This window comes from Etheostoma spectabile, unplaced genomic scaffold (assembly GCF_008692095.1).
Source record: "Etheostoma spectabile isolate EspeVRDwgs_2016 unplaced genomic scaffold, UIUC_Espe_1.0 scaffold172, whole genome shotgun sequence".
NCBI classification, from domain to species: Eukaryota; Metazoa; Chordata; class Actinopteri; order Perciformes; family Percidae; genus Etheostoma; species Etheostoma spectabile.
The window spans coordinates 406,684-431,127 of NW_022605573.1; the positions used below are offsets into that span (position 1 = coordinate 406,684).

General features: G+C 41.6%; 1 protein-coding gene and 1 long non-coding RNA gene across 2 annotated transcripts in view; one reads left to right on the forward strand and one right to left on the reverse strand.

Annotated features, from left to right (window-relative positions):
* Positions 1 to 24,444, reverse strand: part of si:cabz01090165.1 (leucine-rich repeat and fibronectin type III domain-containing protein 1-like protein) — a 428,959-nt gene that overhangs the window by 81,153 nt on the left and 323,362 nt on the right. The gene's annotated exons all lie outside the window — the stretch shown is intronic.
* Positions 13,203 to 24,444, forward strand: part of LOC116685723 (uncharacterized) — a 29,092-nt gene continuing 17,850 nt past the window's right edge. Inside the window, exons 1-3 of the long non-coding RNA XR_004331029.1 lie at positions 13,203 to 13,234; positions 15,440 to 15,443; positions 21,718 to 21,722. This is a non-coding gene — a long non-coding RNA (uncharacterized LOC116685723). The remainder of the gene's footprint in view (positions 13,235 to 15,439; positions 15,444 to 21,717; positions 21,723 to 24,444) is intronic.

Below are 24,444 nucleotides of genomic sequence, written 5' to 3' on the forward strand. Positions count from 1 at the left end.
TAATTTTAGCATCGTAAAATACGGCTTTCTAAAAAATCCCTGAACACCGCTAGCTGTCTTGAGGCTACGTTTGGTCAGTGTTTTCTTTCTTTCATTCCAATATAGGGTCTGTCAGTCATAGTGAAAACCGGGGACATACCCGGGGACAGGTCACCAAAACCGGGGACTGTCCCCGGAAACCGGGGACGTCTGGTCAACATACAGTTAAGTCATATTATTTTTAATGATTGCCAACTGTACACAATGTTATTGACGTCGGATCTCGTTAGCATAGCGTTAGCTTTCTGGCTCGGAGCTGAGTTAAAGGGTTCTACGAGCTGAGCAGACTATACATATTTCCCGTTGCTAAGGGTGGGAAATTGTTTCTAAGGTCTGTTCTGTTCCCCGGAGCAGGGAACCATGTCCGCATTGCATGGGAACCTTATGGGATGGGAATGATTGTTCCAGGTTTTAGTCAAACCCTCAGACGTAACCAGCAAAACTGAGTTATTGTTTGGACAAACTTGATTGAAAAATGAAATTTGAAATATAAACTAAAGATTTAAAAAAAAAGAAGAAAAAAAAAGTAGTCTACAGTATATCCTCGAAGTTCCACTGCCATAAATTCCACCGGATGCATGCATTTTCACCGATGTCTGTTTCCTTCCGCTTTCTTTATGTTGGAATTCTACACTCTGTTCATTTTAGAGTCCGGTGGATTTTGAGGGACATGTTACATGGTCCTCAGATCTCTGCAGGGTAAATCCAGACAGCTAGCTAGCTATCTGTCCATCTGAGGACTATGGTTACGGTCCTCAGGTCTCTGCAGGGTAAATCCAGACAGCTAGCTAGACTATGTCCAAGATGGGACTATGGGGACCGGTCCTCAGATCTCTGCAGGGTAAATCCAGACAGTGAGCTAGACTATCTGTCCAATCTGAGGACTATGGTTACCTGGTCCTCAGATCTCTGCAGGGTAAATCCAGACAGCTAGTAGACTATCTGCCAATCTGAGGACTATGGTTACCTGGTCCTCAGATCTCTGCAGGGTAAAACAGACAGCTAGCTAGACTATCTGTCCAATCTGAGGGACTAGGTTCATGGTCCTCAGATCGCTGCAGGGTAAATCCAGACAGCTAGCTAGACTATCTGTCCAATCTGAGTATAATTTCAAATAACATATACTATATCATATAAAATACTATATTATCATAAAACACACTATAATATCATAAAACACACTATAAAATCCTATTGATAAGTACTATAAAAGTCACTTTTGTCATAGCATACAAAGCTTTAAAAACGTCATAAGGATGAACTGTTTCTGTGGATTTCCTTAGTGACGACCTGACGTATCGGACAGTGAGCCTGTCCTCAGTGGCGCTAATAATATGTTGGACTCACGTTAGAACTTTATTATTTTTGATAAAACCTTTTCCTGGACCCTGTGTGGAAGATCCCTGATTTAGTTGAAGATAAAGAGTTGTGTAATGTTTGTTTTTCTTTGACTTTTGGTTAGTTGTGTCAGTTAATTTTGTAATTATATCAAGTTGTATGTTGTGTAGTGTTATGTAACGTGATGTAATGTCTGAAGGTTTCATTTGAATGTGACACCTTGTAAAGAAATGCCCCATGTTCGTCACAGCCTCAGCGCCGCCTGTGAAAAACCCAGCGCCAGATCAACGGATACAAAATGCAAAGTGAAAGCCAGTCAGATCCACTCTTCCTCCACCCTGACAATGACAGATTGGTGCTGCTGTTCTCATGCTGCCTGTCTGCAGAATATGGGTTATTACCTTTCACTAATGCTACATCTGCTCCAAGCAGGCAGAGCTGCGGCATTCACGCTAAACTGGGACAATATTTTCAAAGAAAACATCAGGATTGAACAAAGTGGAAGTCAAAATGAATGAGCCGAAGTTTAGGTTAGTGAATTGTTTGCAGAGGACGCTTACAGTACAGAACGGGACAGTTAGGTTTAGGGAAAGATCCTGGGTGGGGTTACAAAATGTACGCTTCAGTGACACACAGCACAAGAACGGGACATGAACCCATGTCTCCTGGGTGAGTCTTGTATTGTTTGACTCATCCACCACGCAGACCTGCCTCCTTACGCAGATTTTATGTATTACTCGCTCTTAAAGGTCCCATGGCATGAAAATGTCACTTTGTGAGGTTTTTTAAGAACAATAGGAGTCCCCCCAGCCTGCCTATGGTCCCCCAGTGGCTAGAAATGTTGATAGGTGTAAACCGAGCCCTGGGTATCTTGTTCTGCCTTTGAGAAAATGAAAGCTCAGATGGACCGATCTGGGCTCTTGCTCCTTATGATGTCATAAGGGGCAATGTTGCCTCCCCTTTCTCTGCTTTGCCCGCCCAGAGAATTTGGCCCACCCATGAGAGAGAAAGAGACATCACGGCTTTCAAACGAGTAAAGTGGCAGCTGGTCAAGGCCCCCCCCCCAGTCTCCACCTTTTTCCAGCTTTTGGCACTTTTTTAAAAACCTGAGCTGGTTTAATAACAGGTTTTACACTTATTCTTGGACTTCATGGTCAACTAACCTCATTTAAATCAAATTATACGTAAGTTAGTTTTGTTAAAAAGGCAGAAATTATGAATTGTTTTGACTAATAGTTCAGATCTGAGGATGTTGAGTGGATCTCAGATGGGTAGATGTCAAAGTTTAGTCCGCATACTGTTTGGAAACCATTAAAAAAAAAAAGAATTCAAATACTATAAGATTAAATTAAACAATAGAAATATATATTTCTGATACAAAACACTTTGAAACGGGTCAGTTTGACCCGAGGACAACACAAGGGTTAAGGTCAGTCTTCCCCTTACCCCAGCGTGAGATCATCTATTTTCCATATACGCAGTTTTTGAGTGTTTTTCCTTGTGTTCCTGGTGTCCCTTGGTTTTTGAATACTGCCTATTTTTTTGGAGTTCCCTGTCGTTTCCTGCACTCGGTTGCCTGTAAGTTTTACTAGCGGTCTAATAAACCATTGAACTTTTACTTATCTGAGTCATGCATTTGTGGGTCTATTTCCCTGGTGTGCGTGACAGTAGCAGTGTAAATGTTGTTCATACACAACCAAAGCTTCACGCCTTTGAGAATGAGAACGAGATTTGTATAGAGAAACTATCTTATTATCACCTCAGAGAATGTTTCCCTCGCCACCGTTTTTGGCAGGAAGGACCTTTTTAAAAATACAGAAACTGACATTCTGGCTCAAAGAATTCATTCGTTTGTTCCCATCCAGAGAGTTTAGTGTCACATTGTCTAAATGCTGTTTCACTGGCTTTACAGCCCACCGGGGGAAGGATTACCGGGAAAAACAGAGAGATAAATACACACAGCAGTGTATCGCTTTATCCACCTACCATGTATTTAGTGAAGCTGGTTCCAGTCAGATCTCAGGGTGGACTGCCCTGCCTTCACCTTAAACCTGCTCCATGTTTGATGCAACTCAGTCTGTTTCTGAGACCTTTCACCCTGCTGACAACATCCAGAGGGAAACGCTGTGATTGATACTCACAGAAAAGACCCACTTCTCCCTTCCACTGACCCAAGCTAATAATATGATCTGGTTTAGTAAACCAAGGTCTAAACACAGGTTTGCAGGACTCCCTGCAAAAGGAGGAGGAAAAAGGGATTGTGAGAAAAGGTAATGTTAAAAGAATATTGTCTTTTGGATATAGAGCTCAACAGTGTGTTCTGGAAGTAAAAGTCCCATTCATTTTTACCATAAGGATTTTGATTATTATCCAAAAATGCCTAAACCAACAAGTTAGACTGGCAGTTATGAGATTGAGAAACAAAGTTTTTTTTTTTTTCTCCTAGAAGCTAGAAGTCTGTATTAAATTTGCATCACAATGTCATGAAGTAGTACTACACTACCCACAAGCCTAAGCGTAACAGCACCGTCTCTAATTGCTGTCACAACCCCCCCCCCCCCCCCCCCCCCATCCAATGTTAAACCCACAGTTACGCCCTTGGATAAAACAAATCAGGTGAGATAACATTGCATGTGTTGTGGAACAGAGCTAAGCTAACTAGTGAGATAATGAGGTGACGTGTATTGTGCGAGATGAGTAAGGTTTACTTAGGATTTTAACACAAAACTACTACGACCAACCTACATCAAACTTTCTTGACATGCAAAAGGATCTTTTAAACTGACAAATGCGTAATTCATGGCTCAATTGAAACGGGATCTAATGATATTTGGCCCCTTCCCATTTTATAACGTCCATAACTTTACCAAAAAAGGTCCCATGGGGTCCATCGGAAGGGGGACGAACTTTGCCTCTCCATAGCGAGCTGCAACCAGTGAAGTCTATGACGTTTTCTCTACACAATCTTGTACCATTGCCTTTTCTGACGTTTTTTAAATGTTCTTTTGCGCCGAATCCAATGTTTTCTGATAACATCCCATCATCGTCACATTCATCTCGTAGCTGGTTGCCTTGGTTCCCGGCTTAGAAGTCTTTATAGCGACATTTAATGAAACGTCAATGGAGATAATGAATAAGGAAAATCCCTTTTGGAACCAGATGAAAGATTAAGTCATTCGGCAAAGGGCCAAGTCAGTGCCCATCAGGGTCCGCAGACACACGGCTAGTCAGAAGGTAAGGACGTCCTACAAACACCTGAATTCACGCATTGCATGGGGGCTTTATGTAGCACACAATACAGTAAAAAATGGGACAAATTAATTTCCTTGTGGCAGAAGGAGAGCTCATCATGCTTCCCTGGCTGCTGAAGAGAAGCAGAGGGAGGGACGCCTTAATTGAACCACTTCATGCGCATCAGCAGTCGCCAAGGGAGGAAAAAGTAATGGAGACAGATCCTTTTGTCATTCTCACAGACCAAACAGAACTATATCTCTTTTCTGGCGACTGTGAACCATCACGAGGGACAGCGTTCCCTTCGAAAAGGCTGTCAAACTCCTCATGTCAAGATGAAAGCTCATCATGCCTTGGAAGAATAAAGTTAAAGTGGAGAAACAATCCTGTGAAATGGACTCCTTGCATGAACAGAGATGGTGAGACTTGGCGAGTGACACGGAGTCCAACGTTTTACTTCAGATGTCTGGATTTTAATTGGATGATTTGTCATGAAACAGAGAAATATGTGGTCCATAGAAGATGAATCATAAAGACTCTGAGGCTCCTCGGACTTTTACCAGTTTACATGAAATCGTCTCCACTCTGGACTGAGGTTTCAGGAAGACTCGTTTTCAGAAACTAGAGGAAATGTCTCAGTTTTTCAAAATAAAACCACGAACATGCAAACGGGGCCTACAGGTTCCCTCACTGATTGAATGCCTCCACAACTACTGATTAAATTACCATAAGCACAGAAACATACAGACATTGCCGCACCCTACATATAAGACAGACAGCAAAAAAAATAATATTTCAAGAAATAAGAATTAGGATAGAATACAAGAATATATAGGACAAAATACAAAGGAAAGAATGTAGCTACAACATACTTAAATAGTATTTATAAAGATGTAAGTAAATGTAAATGGACTTTATATAGCTTTTCTCCAGTTTTAACGACTACTCAAAGCACTTTCACATAGTACAGGAACCATTCACACGCATTCATACACAGTGGCCGAGGCTGCTGTACAAGGTGCCACCTGCTCATCAGATACACACTCACAAACATCTACACACCTAAAGCACCACGGGGGTTTAGTGTATTGCCCAAGGACACTTCAACATGGGACTGCAGGGCCAGGGATCGAAGTGAACCCCAGTCGCCCCAAGTAAGTATGAGTTGTGTTTAAGCAAGTTGCTCTACAGTGCAGGATTGTGATCTATACTAGTCTTATCTAAGACTCAGTGATGAAGTGTTAAAACGTATCGTAGGAATGAGGTGTTAATGAAATGCCCCCTTTCCTCTGGCGTTACCCTCAAACTGGGCATTTTTTGCCCCATAATGGTTAAGAAACTAACAATGACAATAATCTGTTTTTCATCTAACCACCAGTTTGTGTTGTGGTTTGGGGTTTTTGTTGAGATTATTTTTCCCTCTTTGCCCTCCTGATGTTAGTGTCTCAGTGTTCTCCCTGGTCTCCTGGTCTTGTGTTCTCCTCAGTGTCTGTGTGATCTGTTTCCTGTTCTATTTTGAAGTCTGTTTTTTTGTATTGTCTTGCTTCTAGACTTACTTCCTGTGTCTTCCTGCTCTTGTGAATACCTGATGTTTTCCACCTGGTTCCCTGCCCTCTTGTCACCTGCCTCTTGTTACCTCGTGTATATAATGTTTGTGCTTCCCTCGTCTCTTGTCAGATCATTCTGTCGTGTCCTAATGGTCGTGTCTACGTTCCTGTCTCGTTCCTGACGTTCCCTGTGAGTTTTTCCTGGTTATCCCTTGTGAGTTTTCCCATGTGGAGTTTACACCGTTTTTTTATCACCTTCCCCTGTGCCTGACTTTGGATTGTGGACTTTTTGTATTTCTCCTTTTGCTCCCTGTTTTTTGGTTGACTGTATCAATAAAGCCTTTTCTGAAGCTCCCTCCTGCCTGTTGCTCCTCTGCTTTTGGGTCCTTCTTCCTTCCCCATAACAAGATTGACTTTATTTGTATTGTGTTAGCTTATTTGACAGCGAATGTTCTCATATGTCGGTATATCTGTCTATTTGTGTACGGCCAGAGTTAGCCTCAGGCTAATAAAGTTAATTTTCATCTGTTGTCCCTGGCCAGATGTTGGAAAGAAGGAGGTTCTTGGCCTCTGGAGGCGGCTGGCGTGTCTACAGACATTTTATTCTGGATACATCTGGTACATTCCCCACATCACTGTACTGTTTAGAGTAAATAAAAGCTTTTCCTTTTCCAAGATGAAGGACAAATATGACAGCATTTCAGCCCAGTGGAGCTCAGGTTCATCCAGCTATTCACTCAGAAATATTGATCAGTCAGTTCATCCAAATATTCACCTATTTCCATCCCTGTGTCCTCACATTCACAATGTCCATCCATCCGCTCATCCAGTTTAATTGAAATCCATCGCAACTCAACCACAATATCTATTCCACCTATCTGTCAGTTCAAACGTCCGTCCATTTATCTACGCGTCCATCTGAGGACATTTGAATGGGACAGAGAGCCAGCAACAGGAAGGAAGACATAAGTGGAAAAAGTTGTGTGTTTGTTGAAAAGTTTTGTGTGTTTCCTTCAAGCTACTTAGAGAATAAAAGGAGAAAAGAGAGATGGGGATGGCTAACGTCTCAGAGGGCGGTGTTGTTTGTGCTGACCCCTCATCAGTATTCTCCACCTTCTCCTTCAGCTCCGCGTGTCTATAGAAACCATCCTCTTAGTCTCTTTCTTCTTCTCTTCTCGTCTTGTGTATTCCCGTCATGCACGCTGCCCTTCCTAACCTTTGCAGTGCTAATGTTTCCAGAGGCATCCGTTGACTCTGCGAGGACTTTAGCAGGCTTTAGCTCTCCGCCGCCACGTCGCTGGCGTTTCTGAAGAGCAGGGAGTGAGAGAGAGTTCAACCCACAGAGGTGCAGACAAGCTCCCTCCCGAAAATAATGAGGATATAAAGTACAGTGAGTTCAAAGTGTCGAACACTGCCTGGAACATTTAAACCCCGTTCTATACCACAGCCGATACAATTCAGATCGCATGTGTCCCACTCGCTTTTTCTGAGGTTTTTGTAACTTTTTCGATGCTTTCGGAGCTTTTTTTCAAAGTTTTTGCCACTTTGGCGTCTTTTGGCTTTTTTCTAATACCGTTTTTGGCCCTTCTCAGGTGCATTCTGGACGTATTGTTAACTTGAGGAAGCGGGGAGTGATCGCAGCATTGACCAAAAAAAACCTTACAAAGCGTACACACTATGCTTATACACAGGGACGCACAGCAGCACACAAACATGCAAAACATTAAACAATATTACAGTGTGAAATAGTATTATGATATGATCCGCTCTCGCGCTTTCACTTCATGCACGAGCAGTTTCTTCAACTGAACTTCTCTCCTTCCTGCTTAGTGAATCCGCCATCATAACAGCAACGCTCCAAGGTACAGACCTACCTGGCTGTTAGAGGGAATGGGAGATGACACTCTGATTGGTTTATTGCACTCTGATTGGTTTATTATCATCATTATATTTGTTAAAACACACCTATGAATTAACGGAGACACTAAGTACAATCCGTTTGAAAAATTCGCCCGGATCCCTTTTTTTCCGCCGTGAGCTTTAAAATAGGACCCTAGATGTCGATAGGTACACTACCAGTCAATGGTTCGGGGTCATTTAGAAATTTCCATTACCCTCCATTTTTTTGTAATTTAACCTTTATTTAACCAGGAAGTCCCTTGAGATTGAAATCTCTTTTCCGAGGGAGACCTGGCCGAGACGGCACATCAATTACAATATAAACAGAAATACAGCATGGTCGAAATCACACATGGAGGAAAGGAACAGGTCACATGAGGCAGTTACATTTTTGAATTACATGACATTTTAACATGGCCTTAAATTCATTTAACGGGACTAGATCATTTAGATGGAGCAAGTTTTGCAAGTTATTCCAAGACCATGGAGCAAAGTAAGAGAAGGCTTCTTCCCCCAGCTCTGTAAAAACCATGGAACCTGAACAGAATACCAGCTGAGATCAGTTGCATTGTTTTTTTGTTTTTGTTTTTTTTACCAGGGTTAGGGTTAGGGTTTTTTTCAGATTACATTATGTGCTTATATACATTTTAAAAGATACATCACCCGCCCACAGACTGTTTTCTCTCCTGCCCTCCGGCAGGCGTTTCAGGGTCCTCCGGACCAGGACCAGCAGAATAAAGAACAGTTTTTTCCCAGAGCTGTCTCTTTATTGAACTCTAATCCTCATTGATCCCACTCCCCTCATATACTGACAGACTCTCCTCTCCCTCCACACACTGCCTCCATTTTGTTATCTGCAATATTATAATGTTCATCTGCACTGCTGACTGTTACTATAGTAACGACTGTTTACATCTGATCTTTGCACTATTACCTTTTGCACTACTTACATCATTTGCACTGCTGACTGTTTATTATATACAGTACCAATTGTGTTACATTACATCCGCACTACCGTACTTTAACTGTAATATGCATATACTTTCCCAGCACTTTAATTCGGATGTTTGCCCAAACTTTACCTTATTTCATTAGTATATTATGCTGTTTGCACATATCTGTAAAAAATTTGCAATATAGTAATATCACCAAATTCCTAGCTGTAAATCTTGCTCACAATACCTGTTATCTATATTTTGTCATTAGGACAAACCCATCTGTAAAACTCTGTTTATAATAGTATTCTTTTCTATATTATTCAACATATCCATGTCTTGCTACGGAACCATTGTATATCCTGCACTTACTGCTATTGCACTTGGTTAGACCCAAACTGCATTTCGTTGCCTTGTACCTGTACATGTGTAATGACAAAAAGTTGAATCTAATCTAATCTAATCTAAGTGCTTTATACATTTAAAAGGGTTCTCCAATGTTTTTCTAGTTAGTTTTTTTTAAAGGAGATCAGATTAGTGAACAGAATGAGCCTTGGATGAATTTTGCAAGTTATTTCAAGACTATGGTTGACGAGACAATGGTTGCTGATAATGGACAATGTAGATATTGCATTAAATATCCCCCCCCCCCCCCCCAAAACACCAAACCAACACACACACACACACACACACTTAGATCAGCTGGTATTCTGTCTATAATAGAGTGGTGAACCCAAACTTTTGACTGGTAGTGTGTGTCGATGATATGACAATTGTTTCGGTAAACAAACCAGAGCGTCTGTGATATTTAATATAGTTCCCCACTCTCTGGACTTTATATTTCCTAAGCATGTTGGAGTCATTGTGAAATCTGTTGGATCTATTTATGGCCTAAATTTGAAACAGCCATTTGTAGAACTGCTTTCATGCTCAAATGAGCTGAGAGGTGACATAGCTGCATATTAGTTTACATTGGCTCGACATGCCGAGTTATTGTAATACACTGTACAGCATACAAATTAACAAGTCCCACATCGAGCTGCTATATTTATCATGGCATGCAGACTAATTATATTTTACATTAATGTGTTTACTTGCTTGTGTGTACGGCTTAACGTGTGCAACTAATGTGTGCATGCATCTTATGGAATATATATTAGCAGCTCCCAGTTAGTTTCAGTTATGAAATATGACAGCAGTCACAGTGGCAATAATCCTTTTAACTGATTTGAAAATAACACTATGGTTGGAGCGGAGACACAGAGGCTTGTTCTGAGTGAGGTGTTGGCTGCTTAGTATTCAACCACCAGGAAGACTGTTACCGATGAAGAACGTCCACGATGAGACATTACAAACACAAATCAATTATTTCTGAAAAGACCTCTTGTTTAACTTCAGTTTTCATTGGGATTTTGCTAACTCTTCATGTGTCAGTCTGCTTTGACCACCTGCGACTTCTTTAAACGTGATTCCTCCGCTCTTTTTAAAAATTGAGAGCAAAGCAGATGAGGAAATGAGGAAAAAATATCTGTGTGCGTGTCTGAGTGTGTGTGTGTGGTGTGTGTGTGTGTGTGTGTTGTGGGGGGGGGGGGGGGTTGTATGTGAGTGTATGTCTGAGTGGTGTGTGATTGTGTGTGTGTGTGTTGTGTGTTGTGTGTGTTGTGTGGGTGTCTGTGTGTGTGTGATGGGGGGTGTGTGTGAGTAATTCTGAGTAAGGAGTGAGTGAGTGAGTGAGGTGTGTGTGGCGTGGTCTCTGTGACTGGGGGGGTTGTGTGTGTGTGGGGGGGTTGTGAGTGAGCAAGTGAGCAAGTGAGTGTGTATGTGGGAGTGGTTGGTGTGTGTGTGTGTGTGTGTGTGTGTGTGTGTGAGAGAGTGGAACTTCTTCCCTCATAAATTCTTTGTTGTGATACTAATTTGACTTTAGTTCATATGAGTTGCATTTTTATATACAGTACTACAACATTATTGCACTTATAGGACAATAAAAATATAGGGTGCATGTCTGAAAACCACTGCAATATACGTTCTGTAGACTCAGATTTACATGCATATCATATCTTGTGAAAACCCAGCTTGATGAATCTTCACACATCAGATTAATGTCAGATCTACTGTAAAAAGACACTGATTAGTCCACATAGACTTCATCAAGGAGTTGCAAAGATGCCATGGCTACTGGAACATAAATATAACCAGACTATATTTAATATTTAATGCATTCTTTTTAAAATGAAGACAATTTACATGCACACGGCTCCCGTAACTCAAACCCCCTGATGCCATTGATTTGCAATGAGGCTGACATTTAGATGCCTAATTGGTGATAATTAGCACTCATCACCGTATCGTGTTTTGAGATGTTGGCTTTTATCTCCCCATGACTGAGTAAAGAGATCAGCATTGTTATTGACTCCATTTCAAAGCATTATTCCATAAAACATAGCATTAGTATAGGATCATTTACATAGAGAGAGCTGGAGTTAGGTAGTTAGCCTGGAAATCCAGAACCAAATCTGAAAGATTAAGGGTGTTAATATTATGGCCACAAGAGTATAGTTAATGAGCAGCGTTACTGAATGCCAGCAGAGCAAATTCAACTTGTTCTCTCACGAGAACTCTGGATTTCCAGGAGTTTGTTCTGCAGTCACTGAAAACAGACCGAAACATCACATCCAAGTGGATCCATCAGGTCTCTCCCTGGATTCATGTTAATTTTGTGCTTTAACAGCTATTTAATGCTTTTTGTATCTATATTTATTGTAATATGTTAGCTTATGTTGCCATCTGTGCTGTGCCATGCCACATGTCTCCCATCCAGCCCAACCTAGTCTCGCATTGCCAGACCTTCCTCCACAGCGCCGCGGAAGAGGGTCTGGCTAGTCCACACAGCATTCCTGGATGGGAGAAATACGTGGTCTGAATTTACACCAGTTCTTCAACAGAGCAATCCTGGGAATGGATTGTAGTGGACATTGACTAAATCCAAACTTAACCAAAAAACGACCACATTGGTATATTCTGCAAGCTGTTCATAACAACTTGTGTAAAACCAAACATCTATCAAAACATGTGGGTAATTTTCAAATGAACCAAGTTATACTTTTACAGTCCTTAGTTTATTAGTTTTACAGTGAGTCATTTTAAGCCACTCCCTGATGTTTCACTAACCCTTAGCTAACCCCTTAGTATTTTTGTTGTCTAAACTTAACTTGTTTTGCCCATAGACAACCAGAATTGAATTCATTGCCATCTGAAACACCAGGTACGTCTATCATCCAGCACGTCCTCACCCGCAAAACATTCACATGGGTTGATTGTGGAAAGCCGCTCATAATGAACCCTAACCAGTGGTATAGTTTAAGTGATACGCAGGTATACGCAGTATACCTAAGGATTTCCATTTACCTGCTTAAAATGTCCAATGACACGCAACAACATACTTTACATTATAGGTTTGATATATTTTGAATTGTCACCTTCACATAGGCTAAATAAAGGGATTTCAACTGTAAATTGGTGCATAAAAGTATCTGAATAGTGGGGAGGAAACCCACACACCCAACTATGATATGGGCCCCCTCCCTCAAAGGCAGATATATACGTTTAATTTTATTTTTTGTTGGCCAAACTAGTTTCGTTTCACAATGTTTAAGTGTTTAAAACTGCGGCCGTTGGGTTTAAATAGAACAGTCACACGACTACGATCACATGATGAAACTGCCACCGTAGGGCAGTAAACCGAACAGTCATACGTGTGGTTTTGGTGGTAGATGCCGTGGTCCTGCTACTCGTCCTGCAGCGCCCTGCTATGCCATGAACTACTACAAACTACTATTTTTTGTCACTGTTCCACACCGCCTACCAAGAGCCTGGGTCTGGGTCTGGGTCTGGGTCTGTCCCAGGTTTCTGCCTAAAAGGATTTTTTCCTCGCCACTGTCAAACTAAATGTTTGCTCTGTAGGGAACTACTAGAACTGTTGGGTCCTTGTAAATTACAGAGTGTGCTCTAGACCTACTCTATCTGTAAAGTGTCTCGAGATAACTCTTGTTATGAATTGATACTTTAAATAAAATTGTTTTGAATAGATGCTTGATCTCACCAAAACACGTGTCGAAGTCAAAACCACACGGCTTGAACAACATCCAACTGACTTTCCTGCAGTGTTTATATTTATTACATTTATCAGGACCTACATTTAACTGACATGAGGCACAAGAATGGGACAGTTAGGGTTAGGAAAAGATGGTGGGTGGGGTTACAAAATGCACATTTCAGTGAACCCAGTCCCCCCCCAACCTTCCCCCCTACATGGATTTTGAGTCTTTCATACCACTGTCTAGTTGTTGACTCTCAAACTACGTTGCTGAAGGGTGAAGTTTGCATCCGTCATTGCGAGACACTGACCAAGCATCAGTGTTTGACAAGTTGGGAGTGAGAATGAGAAATTATGTTTGCAAATGCAATTTTTAACAACCCCCCACAACTATATTTCTCTCTCAACTTCTGCCCAACATTAAAAAACAAAAACAAAAAAAAACACAAGTGACAGAATCACAGTAGCAGCTCCAGAGGAGTGCCTCCATTTACATGAACGCTATGGTCCTTTTTGCCTGTAGTAAAAAAAAATAAAAATAATAATAATTCATTTATATTCTTGGTTTTAAGATTTACATTTGTTAGAAAAATCACCTCAGGGTCCAGGGGAATGTTCACAGACAAGATGAACATGATTTTATTGATCATCTTCCTCCAGAATGTGTTATTCTGTCACTCCCAGACTGTTCGTTAGCCTCATTGAATTAAAACAAAGGTCGAGTTTATTACTGTTGTATTTATTCAACGTTACAGGAGTTGTGTATGTCTGCATCAGTCAAATATAATGGACTAGCTTTAAATAAGAGATTGCTGTTTATTTCTGTGATGTGTCATATTATTCTTTCCAATTGTTTTCTAAAATGTCAGAATTGGTTGGTTTGATGCATTAATATGAAGCAGGTCATGATTGAGCTATTTTGAACACTTAATACATTAGTAAAGGTCCCATGACATGGTGCTTTTTGTATGCTTGTTATATGACCTTAGTGGTTCCCCTAATACTGATCTGAAGTCTCTTTATATAGACCTTAGTGGTCCCCTAATATTTATCGAGTCTTTATATAGACCTTAGTGGTCCCCTAATACTGTTCTGAAGTCTCTTTTAATAGACCTTAGTGGTCCCCTACTCTTATTCTGAAGTCTCTTTTTATCTAGACCTTAGTGGTCCCTACTACTGTATCTGAATCTCTTTTATATAGACCTTAGTGGTCCCCTATACTGTATCTGAAGTCTTTTATAAGACCTTAGTGGTCCCTAATACTGTATCTGAAGTCTCTTTATAATAGACTTAGTGGTCCCTAATACTGTATCTGAAGTCTCTTTTATATAGACCTTAGTGGTCCTATACTGTATCTGAGTCCTCTATATAGACCTTAGTGGTCCCCTAATAGGCTGGGGGAACTCATTATATTAAAAATGTTCATGCCATGGGACCTTTATAGGTGCCATAGGTAGGATTGTAAAGTTTCAGGACTTTGTCAAAGAATTTAAACATCAACAACTTCTCAGTCCCCAACAACCCCTTTCTGCTAAATCCCAAAACAGTCTCCCAAGCCCCTCCCCCCTACAAGGGAGAAAGAATACGTGTGCCTGAACAGTGATTGACACGCAGTTAGACACTACCCTGGCCCTGATTGGTGCATCTGAACAGGGAGCGGTAGATTTTTGAAAATTGCACTACGGGTTGTAGGTAAAGCCAGAGGAGCCGGATATTTTTTTTAATTACCTGCTTAATGTAGTTCTACTGGAACGTAGAAAGTTAGTTTTATAAGTCTTACCTGCTGCACCTTTAAGTAGTTTAATTCAACGCGTAACAATGGTTTGCATTCTCCGAACTCATCAAAAGGTCTTGGGGGAAAATGTCGGACTCTCGCTCTTGTTAATTGAAACCGCTCTATGCTGTTCATCTGCTGCATCACTGCATGGTTCACTCACTTTGTGACATCGTGCTTCAGGAGAAGGTTTCGCTGTCTGGATGTGCACTGGGGCGTTTTTGACAGCTGGCATTTGTGGAGTATAAACAAAGACACAGATATAGCCGACACCGATTCATATAAATGTATATATTTATTAAAGGCCTCTATTGGCTTCACTTCCAATCATGGAGTTTGATATTTCAAAAGAAAGTGATTGATAATTAACTGGCAGTCTTGAATTTATTATAAATTTTCACCTTCAATGTTGGATTTAGGATTTATCTACTGTGCACGTTCACATTATTTAAAAATGTTGGTGGTATGTTGATCATTGAATTGGATTTTTGTGTTAAGTTGAGGTGTTTTTCATTAAGTTTGGGATTACTTTAAGGTGAGTTGTGCTAAAGGCTGTTTGTTAATTTTTGGGGGGGATTTTAAGAAAGGTCTGCTTAGGTGAATCTATGATCAGAGTGACAAGAACATTTTTCTCCCCCTGGCTCTGTAGTTTCCACATCGCTGATCTGTCCCCGCTTCTCCCCCCCTCCTCCTCCTCCTCCTCCTAATTTAATTTTCATTTCCACTTATTTCTCTCCTTTCTCTTCTACTTCAGCGACTCTTCGTTGTTCTCACCTTAGCATCTCCTTTTCTTCAGTGAAGCAGGAACGTGTGTGTGTGTGTGTGTGGGTGTGTGTGTGTGTGTGTGTGTGTGTTTTGCTTGTTAGTTACCCCTGCCGGCTGTGCGTGGTCTGCCTAAATTTGGCATGCTTATGATCATCATCCTTCTGTCGCTTTTTTGAGGGAGCCAGGCCGAATGCCCGGGATGTGTGCCTTGCATGGAACCTCGTGTTGTTTTGTGGGTGTGTGTGTGTGTGTGTGTGTGTGTGTGTGTGTGTGTGTGTGTGTGTGTGTGTGTGTGTGTGTGTGTGTGTGTGTATCTTTGGGGGACATAGTGATGTGTTTTGCCCAGTGGATGAGTGGTGCCCAGACTGGCACTAACCCTGCAGGTAAACTGCAATGCCTTGTGGACACAACACAAACACACACACACACACACACACACGTACGCACGCACGCACGCACGCACGCGCACACACACGTAACTGAGACAATAAGGTGCTTGCAGGCCAGTAGTGTTGCTTTCATTGGTAACTAGAGTTCTGAGTGTGGGTGACAGACGGTTTTAAAGCTCTTTGGTTTTGTGTCAAATAGAAGACTTGGCTGTAAAATAAAAAACAACAACAAAACAAACAAAACAAACAAAAAAAGCAATCGCACACAGAAAAACGGGACAGAGGAATCCAAAGCACAGACTAAAACAAAACAAAGGCCAGAGAGGAACTTGATTAACATGGATCCAGTGAACGAGAACAAAAATCTAATTTTTAGCAACAAACTATCTGCAACTTGTGATTGGACAGCGAGCGCTGAGTCATCAGCACAGAAGACGTCTGAGGAGTGAGCGAGGACAGGAACAGTGTTTGGAGTAATCAATGTTCATGCTGCGTGAGGAAACACTTTTGCATTAATAAGCACTTTGGCTTTGTGCAGCGTGGCCCTGGTTTGTGTTCCTCGCATTTAATCTCAACTGACCTGGAGTCTCAGACCTTTTGGCGTTTAAGCGTACAGACAAAAACAAGGATGTGCACGTGTTACGAGCGGAAAACGCATCCTAGCGGATCATTTCTGCTCCGTGTGAACACATGGAGGCAGGGATGGATAGACAGAGACTTAAAGGAACACGCCGACACTTTGGGAATTTAGCTTATTCACAATATCCTCCAGAGTTAGATAAGTCCAAATGAAAATGCAATCAACCCACAATGCATCCATTTTTGTCTCATTTTTATTTGTTGACTAAAGTCTCAGTTATATTTCGTCACAGTCTTTGTCATCATATCGGACTTTTTATATAATTTTATGTAGTTTTCTACAGTGAAAAAGGTTTGTTGACGAATATTTTTTGTCATAGTCTTCAAAAGTAACCCTGATAGGAACTAACCTTTTGTTATCAGAACACAGATATCTAACCACCACTAAGTGGAAAAGGGAAAAGACCCTGTCCTGAAGTAAGAGCTGAAAGAGTTACAGGAACTTAAAAATCCCCAAAATGGTCCAAAAAAAAAAAAGGGTTCTAGGAACATTATGTCCTAGGAACTGCAAATATCCCTTATTTAGCAAAGCCAGTGTCCAGCTTAGCGCCACCCAAGACGACTGGGATTGGTTTAAAGCAATGCAATCAACCCACAATGCATCTGTGGTGTAGCCACACCTTACTGCGAGAGCTGGCAATGCGAGACTACGGACTAAATATTATAAAATTGACTAATTAGTGTGAATTGTAATGGGAAAATTACATAGACAAAGATTTTCTTTCAATAATTTCAATAAATCTTAAGGGATTTTTTCATTATAAGTAAATCCTTCAATTTGAAATGTGTATATCCTAAAATAAGTCCTCCAGTGTTGGAGACAGCTAAAACTGTTATGACTCTGCATTGCCACTTTGAGAGACTAGTCTCAAGCGGGTTAGGGTTTTATACAGAGAAAGACAGACTAGAAGGGTAGCACTTTAAAGAAAAAGTGTGAATGTGTAGTGTCGTAAATAGACACGAAAGGCAGCGCTAGATCGTCTTAATTAGTGAGAAGAAGAGTCCAAGGAGATGAAAGGTAACCTCTCTAAAAATAGTCGTGAAGGGTAGAGACACTGAGGGGGATCACCAAAGGCAGCGCTAACATGGACAATTTTTTTTTTTTGAGGATACTTGTGTTTTATCTGTTTAACTGATTTTGCGTAAACCACTTTGAATAGCCCTGTTGCTGAAATAAATAAAGCTGCCTTGCGTTATACCAGCGTGGGCTCCGTGCTATTCGTGTGTTTCCAGTGAGAGTGACGCCGAGCAAGCCTGCATTGTTTTTCTGTGGGAACTGTAAACAACACGGATCAGGTGCTAAATGCCAGTAACATAGCCTGTGTTACATTTAGGGTTATGCAAAATTTCTTTGTTTTAAGGACATTGTATAGGTGGTTAGAGACAGTTAAAAGTGACCAAAGTGATCAAAAGGAGTGGTGACATCAGCCGAAGTCCACTCCATATAAGTCCACTCCATATAAGTCCACTCCATATAAGTCCACTCCATTAAATCGCTTGTATGTTCAAAAGTTATTAAACTATGAATCAGAGGTAGTTTTTATCGTGGAGGAGTGTTCGGGATCAAGAGGGGTAAATAAATGAAAGAACGATTTAATTTAATTTCAGAGTTATGTGAAATAACCAGCTTTTTATCCAGAATTTATGGGGGTGGGGGGGGGGGGGTGATTCAACAATGCTCAGGCACCGTATGAATTCTCCCTTGTGGGGGAGGGGTTAGGAACAGTTTTTGGGCTGTTAGCAGAAAGCGGGGGGGGGGCGGGGGGGGGGGGTCACGGGCCTGAGAAGTGTCAATGTTGAAACTTTTGCTGAAACACACTGGATATAACCAATCCTACCCACAGCCACCTTGTAATAGGTGGTGTGTGGTATATTGTATGGTGCATGGGAGCGGTTTTCTGTCTCTAGGGCGTTTATTCTGTTTAGTTGTTGCCATATTTATAAATGCAGGCCCTCCTAAACCAATCCAAACCCGTGTCGTACAAGCAAACAGCTTTTATCATCTTGGTTGTCTAGACCTGTTACCCGTTTTGGCTAAGCTGGAACGTCCATACATTCAAGTCGTGTCAATAGTTGCTCAAAGCTCCACACAACTCTTTGTATTTCTTCCACTATATACAGATAAAATAAAGAGTGGGTTGTTTTATGCAGATCTTGTGGCTGCTACAGTAGCAGAAACCTTTGTTTAACAAGCTCACATGCTCAAATCCTCTACCTATGAGGGTTAGACCAGCGTCTCTCAAAGGACCGGCCGAGGGGCCACATACGGACCAACGACGAGTCCACCGAACACGGGGCTTTACCTGTGTTATAAAACAATTCCTTACGAAGTGTAAAATTTTTATTTTAGAATAAATGTTCTATTGATCCATACATGTAGTAATGTTGATCTACACGATTAATCAAGAAAAACATACATAGGCGGCTAAAACGTGGCTAAAAGCAGGAAGTGTGACAGAAAGAAAATGGACAAAAATGACCAAAGTGCCAAAACTTTCTTACATGAGCTAAGGAATACTGCTGTACTTTTACTGCACAAGCTCGAAAAAAAAAGGGACCAAGTGTTTTTTTGTTATAGCCATGTTCACGGACTTTGACCTGGATTAAAAATCAGGACGCGGTTGTTTGAGTAGTGATGTGTTTCAGAACTCAGGGTTCAGAACTTATGACTAAATAAAAAAAACTCTCATGGAGAATAATGGGTTTTACTTCCTGAGCCACACGTTACGCTCAAACACCGCAGACTCTATTGAGATACACTATAAAAATCTGTGCAAAAAAATGACTGCACCGATCATTAAAAAGAAAATAGTTTGAGTTGAGAATGCAACAATTATTATGACACAGGCGATGCATCTCCACTAAGTGTTTTAGCCGAAGGTGGTAGCACACATTAGTCATTAAGGACTCCCAACTGAACATACTATTACAATTCTGCCGTAACCAAAGTGGGAGGGGGATGATGAATGGACAATAATAGAGTTTATAGGATGGATATGTGTGTGTGTGCGTGTGTGTTTGCGTGTGTTGTGTGTGTGTGTGTGTGTGGGTGGGTGTGTGTGTGATATATATATATATATATATATGTGGTATGTGTGGGGGGTGTGTGTGTGTGTTCCATGTAGTCCAGGTTTTGTGCTTTGATTCAAGCCACTGCAGTATATGATTACATGCCTTGTAAAACTAATAGACCTCTATGAGGGCGTGTAACAAACTCATAGACTAAAGCCGAAGCCGTGGCGGAGCGGCGCTCACTCAGGTTAATGAGTCCTTCCAGAGGGCTGTAATCAAAACAAGCACGCAGGAGTCCAGCATCTGCAATAACACAAAAACACAGTTTTTTTTTTTACTACATCACTTTGATTTCTCTCTTTGTTCCTCACTCGTATACTTCTGCTTTCTCTTTTCGCTCGCTGTTTAACAGCTCCGAGGTTCTAGGGCATTTGAACGAAAAAAAACTCAGCTTTCCGTTAATGACGCCCACGTTTTTTTCGGGAGCGATTTGCTAAAGAGCAACCCGTTCTCACGATGAACTCGATAACAAAACACAGGACTTTCACCCAGGTGAATGGGACGGTTGGTCTTCTGTTTGTGTCTTGAACATTCTGTGTCCTCGGGTCAAATTGACGTTTTCCGGGTGATAGGGCAATGTCTTTTAAATTCCCCAAAACATGATTGATTCCAACGCTCTTTGCCCAAGTACAAATCTCTACTTTCATTAATTTTGGGTCTTTTCTATGTTATGAAGCATTGGTAAAACACGGGGAAGTGTTGTTGAAGGAAATAGTATTGAGTAAAAGTTTGACATTTCCAGTCTGTGATTATCATAACATTCATGCCTTTAATTTCAGTCTCAATAAATTCATCATTCGCTTTCTAACTCAAACCTTCGGTAGAATTTCCTATAAATGATGTTTATGACATAAACTGTAAAAACTAAAGTAAGAAAGTGTTTGAAAACGTCAAACATAAAAAGTGACACACCAAACATTGAAAAGCTTTTTAAAAGGTTGAAAAAAGGGATTAAAAATCCTAAGAAGAAAAAGTGAAAAGATTTTTTTATAAAAAAGTGTTTTCGACATGAAGACAACACAAGGGTAATGGCCGTGTGTAGTCCCGTGTGCCACGAAACGTACTCCACCCACGACATTTTCTAAACCCGTGCGTTCCCGTTATTTCAAAAAGGGTCACGGAAAGTTGCGAGTCATGAACTGTGAGCCCACCCACAAGCTGGGGGGGTTTGGTTTCCTACACCCTAACAGGTCAAAAGGGACGCCCAATAGTTACCGATCCAGAGCGTGTACATGACGCTAAATGGAGACTTTTAGCGTTCATAATAAACGACCAAGAACCTGACTAAGCGTCCCTATTTTACGAGATGGGAGTGAAAAGGGTTGCAACGAGGGATAAGTGGCGCTTAAAGCTGAAACGTTGATGTGGCTATAGTAAAGTCCTCAAAACATTAACTTATGATGTTGTTATGAATTGTTTTGGTGCTTGAGAATGACTGTACCAAAGTCTTAGGTTATCTGTGATTCACTAGATGAATGTCTCAAATGAAAATGGTAAAATCGCTTTTGGAGTAGGAGTTTTAAACGCCCCCGGGGAGGTCGTCCATCCGATGTGATGTAGGGAAACGTATCCCATCTAGACGTGAGATGTATATCGCAACATCGCAATCGATATGCTGATTTTGCACACTCCAGTCAGAGCACTCAGGTCTGCGACCAGGTGCTTAGACTGTTCCCAGATCCAGGACTGAAGACCAGATTTCAAGAATATGGAAGACTAGAGGGAAAGAGCTTTTTCAGTTTTCAGTAGCAGGTCCTAAGCTCAGAACTCTCCCCTCTCAACATAGGTAGCGCCTCTATGCAGAGCTTTAAATCACTTCTGAAAAACCATAACCTTTTGCCACGGCTTTACCAGAAGTTGAGCCGTGACATTTGTATTGTCATTGATTTGAGCAAAGTTTGAACTGAGGTATTCGGTTTTAGAGGGTTTTTTCCGGTAATTTATTACGCTTTTATTTAATGTTATAATATCTGTACAGCACTTTGGTGCATAGGAGCGACGGTGTTTGTAAATGTGCTATAGAATAAACTGGATCCTTTGATCAAAATTCAACTCTGTCGCACCCACGCAGTTCAAGGTAGTAACCTACGGGAGCCTTCACGCTTCAAAAAGCCGGTCTCTTGCTCGTTTCAATATAATTTTTTGCTGGGTGAAGACAAAGACTCCTGGTCCTGAAATGTGGGTTGAATACATGTGGTTCCTCCATGTTCCTTCTCCAAACAGCACCGGGGCCGGGAAGTCGCTAGCATTAAGCAGCGTTAGCAGCACCTGGAGTTTATCTCGTGACAGTGAAAAAGTTAAAAGGCTGAGCAGTACGTCTGTTATGTCCTCTCACCGGCTGACGTGTTTCAAGCATGGAGCACGACTTTATGGAGCGGGTTCTACCCAGTTCATGTGATGGAATGGAAAATTTCAAGCCGATAGGAAGATGGAAACTGATGGTGGTGGTAAATTATGCATGAAAAAGAAAAAGGTTTTGAAGGAGCAACCTGATTTTGACTATATAATAACCAAAAACGCACCACACGGAACTTTAAGGAACTAGCGGCTGTGGTAAAATAGGCTAAAGCAATGGTTAAACACGTTACACCGGCTCTGGCATTTCAGACCTTAACATGTAAACATCTCTGACTCGTTTGTATCTGGAATCTATTGGAAGGCAGTTTGAGTATTCTATAGTAAAATAACCTAAAAACTTTCCCCGGGTAAGCTGTTATAATGGGTATAGGGTTTCTAGTTTTTTTCTTCCTCCTGGATTTAACTGCCGAGCTCCCAGAGTTCAAACACACCCTGGACACTGCATTCGGGGATCGCGTTAGCCCAGCAGGGCCTCGTTAGAGAGAACGCGGCGGGTCTAACGAGCCGGGGACGAGCGACTGATGGTCCTTTAGAATACAGCGGGACCTGGGGTAAGAGGCCTTTAAAATGGAGGGGGGGGTGAAGGGTAATGGTGTGTGTGTGTGTGTGTGTGGTGTGTGTGTAGTGTGTGTGGGTGGGTGTGTGTGTGTGGGTTGTGTGTTGCTGGGTGTGGGTGTGTGTGTGTGTGTGTGTGTGTGTGTGTGCTTGTGTGTGGGTGTGTGTGTGTGTGGGGGTCAGTCGTGTTAAATTGTTACCTTGTTAGACAGCTGTCCGTGCTGTTTGAGTTCTTCTGTTTGGGAAGGTTGGTTGATCTTACAGATGATACGTAAAGCTGCTTGTGGGTGTGTGTGTGGGTGTGGTGTGGTGTGTGTGTGAGGTGTGTGAGCTCAGGGCCTGCGCGGTTCAAAAACACTGTCGCTTCAATCATATTTACATGCTGACCACAAATCAAAGGGATCACTCTCTCTCTCTTAAACACACCACCCCACACACACACACACACACCACACACCAACACACACACACCATCTAACCCACACACACCAACAACATATACAAACACACACACTACACACCACACACTCTACAGGGTACTTAGCTTGTTGCTGTAACTTTGATAGCTCCCTCTATTAGAGGCGTGCGTTTTTAAAATGATTCTCTCTCCCTCTTCTCTCTCTCTCGCTCTCTCCTCTCTCTCTCTCCCCCAAAAGAGCTTATGACATTAGCAAAGTGAAATAACAAAAAAAAAAACACTGTTGCCTGACATCAAATACAACTGTCCAACTATCAGGAGGGAACACAATAAAAACAACAAAATGAACAGTAAACACGCTTTATATTAATTAGTATACACAGTATAGTTGTGCGTGTTTATCGCTTCTCTCTCTCTATAAGGACAACAATACACCGCACATAAAATGCATAATCAACGACATGCACAGGAACCGTTTTTGTGAGTGGCATTCGCAAATACCAACCTTCAGCGTTCTTATGATGTTAGGCGGGGTGGTGACGAGAGGACTTATGGAGTGGACTTTAATGGAGTAGCCTATATGGATGTGGACCTTATAGGGTGGGCCTTCTATGGAGTGGACTATATGGAGTGGACCATATGGAATATGACTTAAGGAGTGGGAACTTATATGGAGGGACTCTATGGAGTGGACTTTAGGGAGGGGACTTATATGGGTGGCTTATATGGCAGTGGATCTTATATGAGTGGACTTTAATGGAGAACTTTAATGGAGGAGACTCTTATATGAGTGGACTTAGATGGAGGGACTTTATAGGATGTGGAATTATATGGAGTGGATTATATGGAGTGGACGTATATGGAGTGGACTTAATGGAGTGCCTATAGGGAGTGGAACGTATATGGAGGGCTGGACTTTAATGGAGTGGACTTAATGGAGGTAGACTTTAATGGGAGAGACTATATGGAGTGGACATATGGAGTGGACTTATATGGAGGGGGACTATATGGAGTGGACTTATAGGCGGGCCTATATGGAGGGGACTTAGAGTGGAGTGGACTGATCTGGAGTGGACTTATAGGGAGTGGAATTTAAATGGTAGTAGACTGTAATGGAGGGACTTATTATGGAGGGAATTATATGGAGGGGATATATGGACGGGATTATAGGTAGGGACGTCTATGGAGTGGACTTATATGGAGGGGGATTATATGGAGTGGACCATTATATGGATGGGACTTATAGGAGTGGACTTAATGGAGGGCTTAATGGAGTCGGAGACTAATGGAGTAGACTTTAATGGAGTCGACTTACTGGAGTGGACTATATGGAGTGGGAGACTTATCTGGAGTGGACTTAACTGGAGTGATATTAGGAGGGGAATTATATGT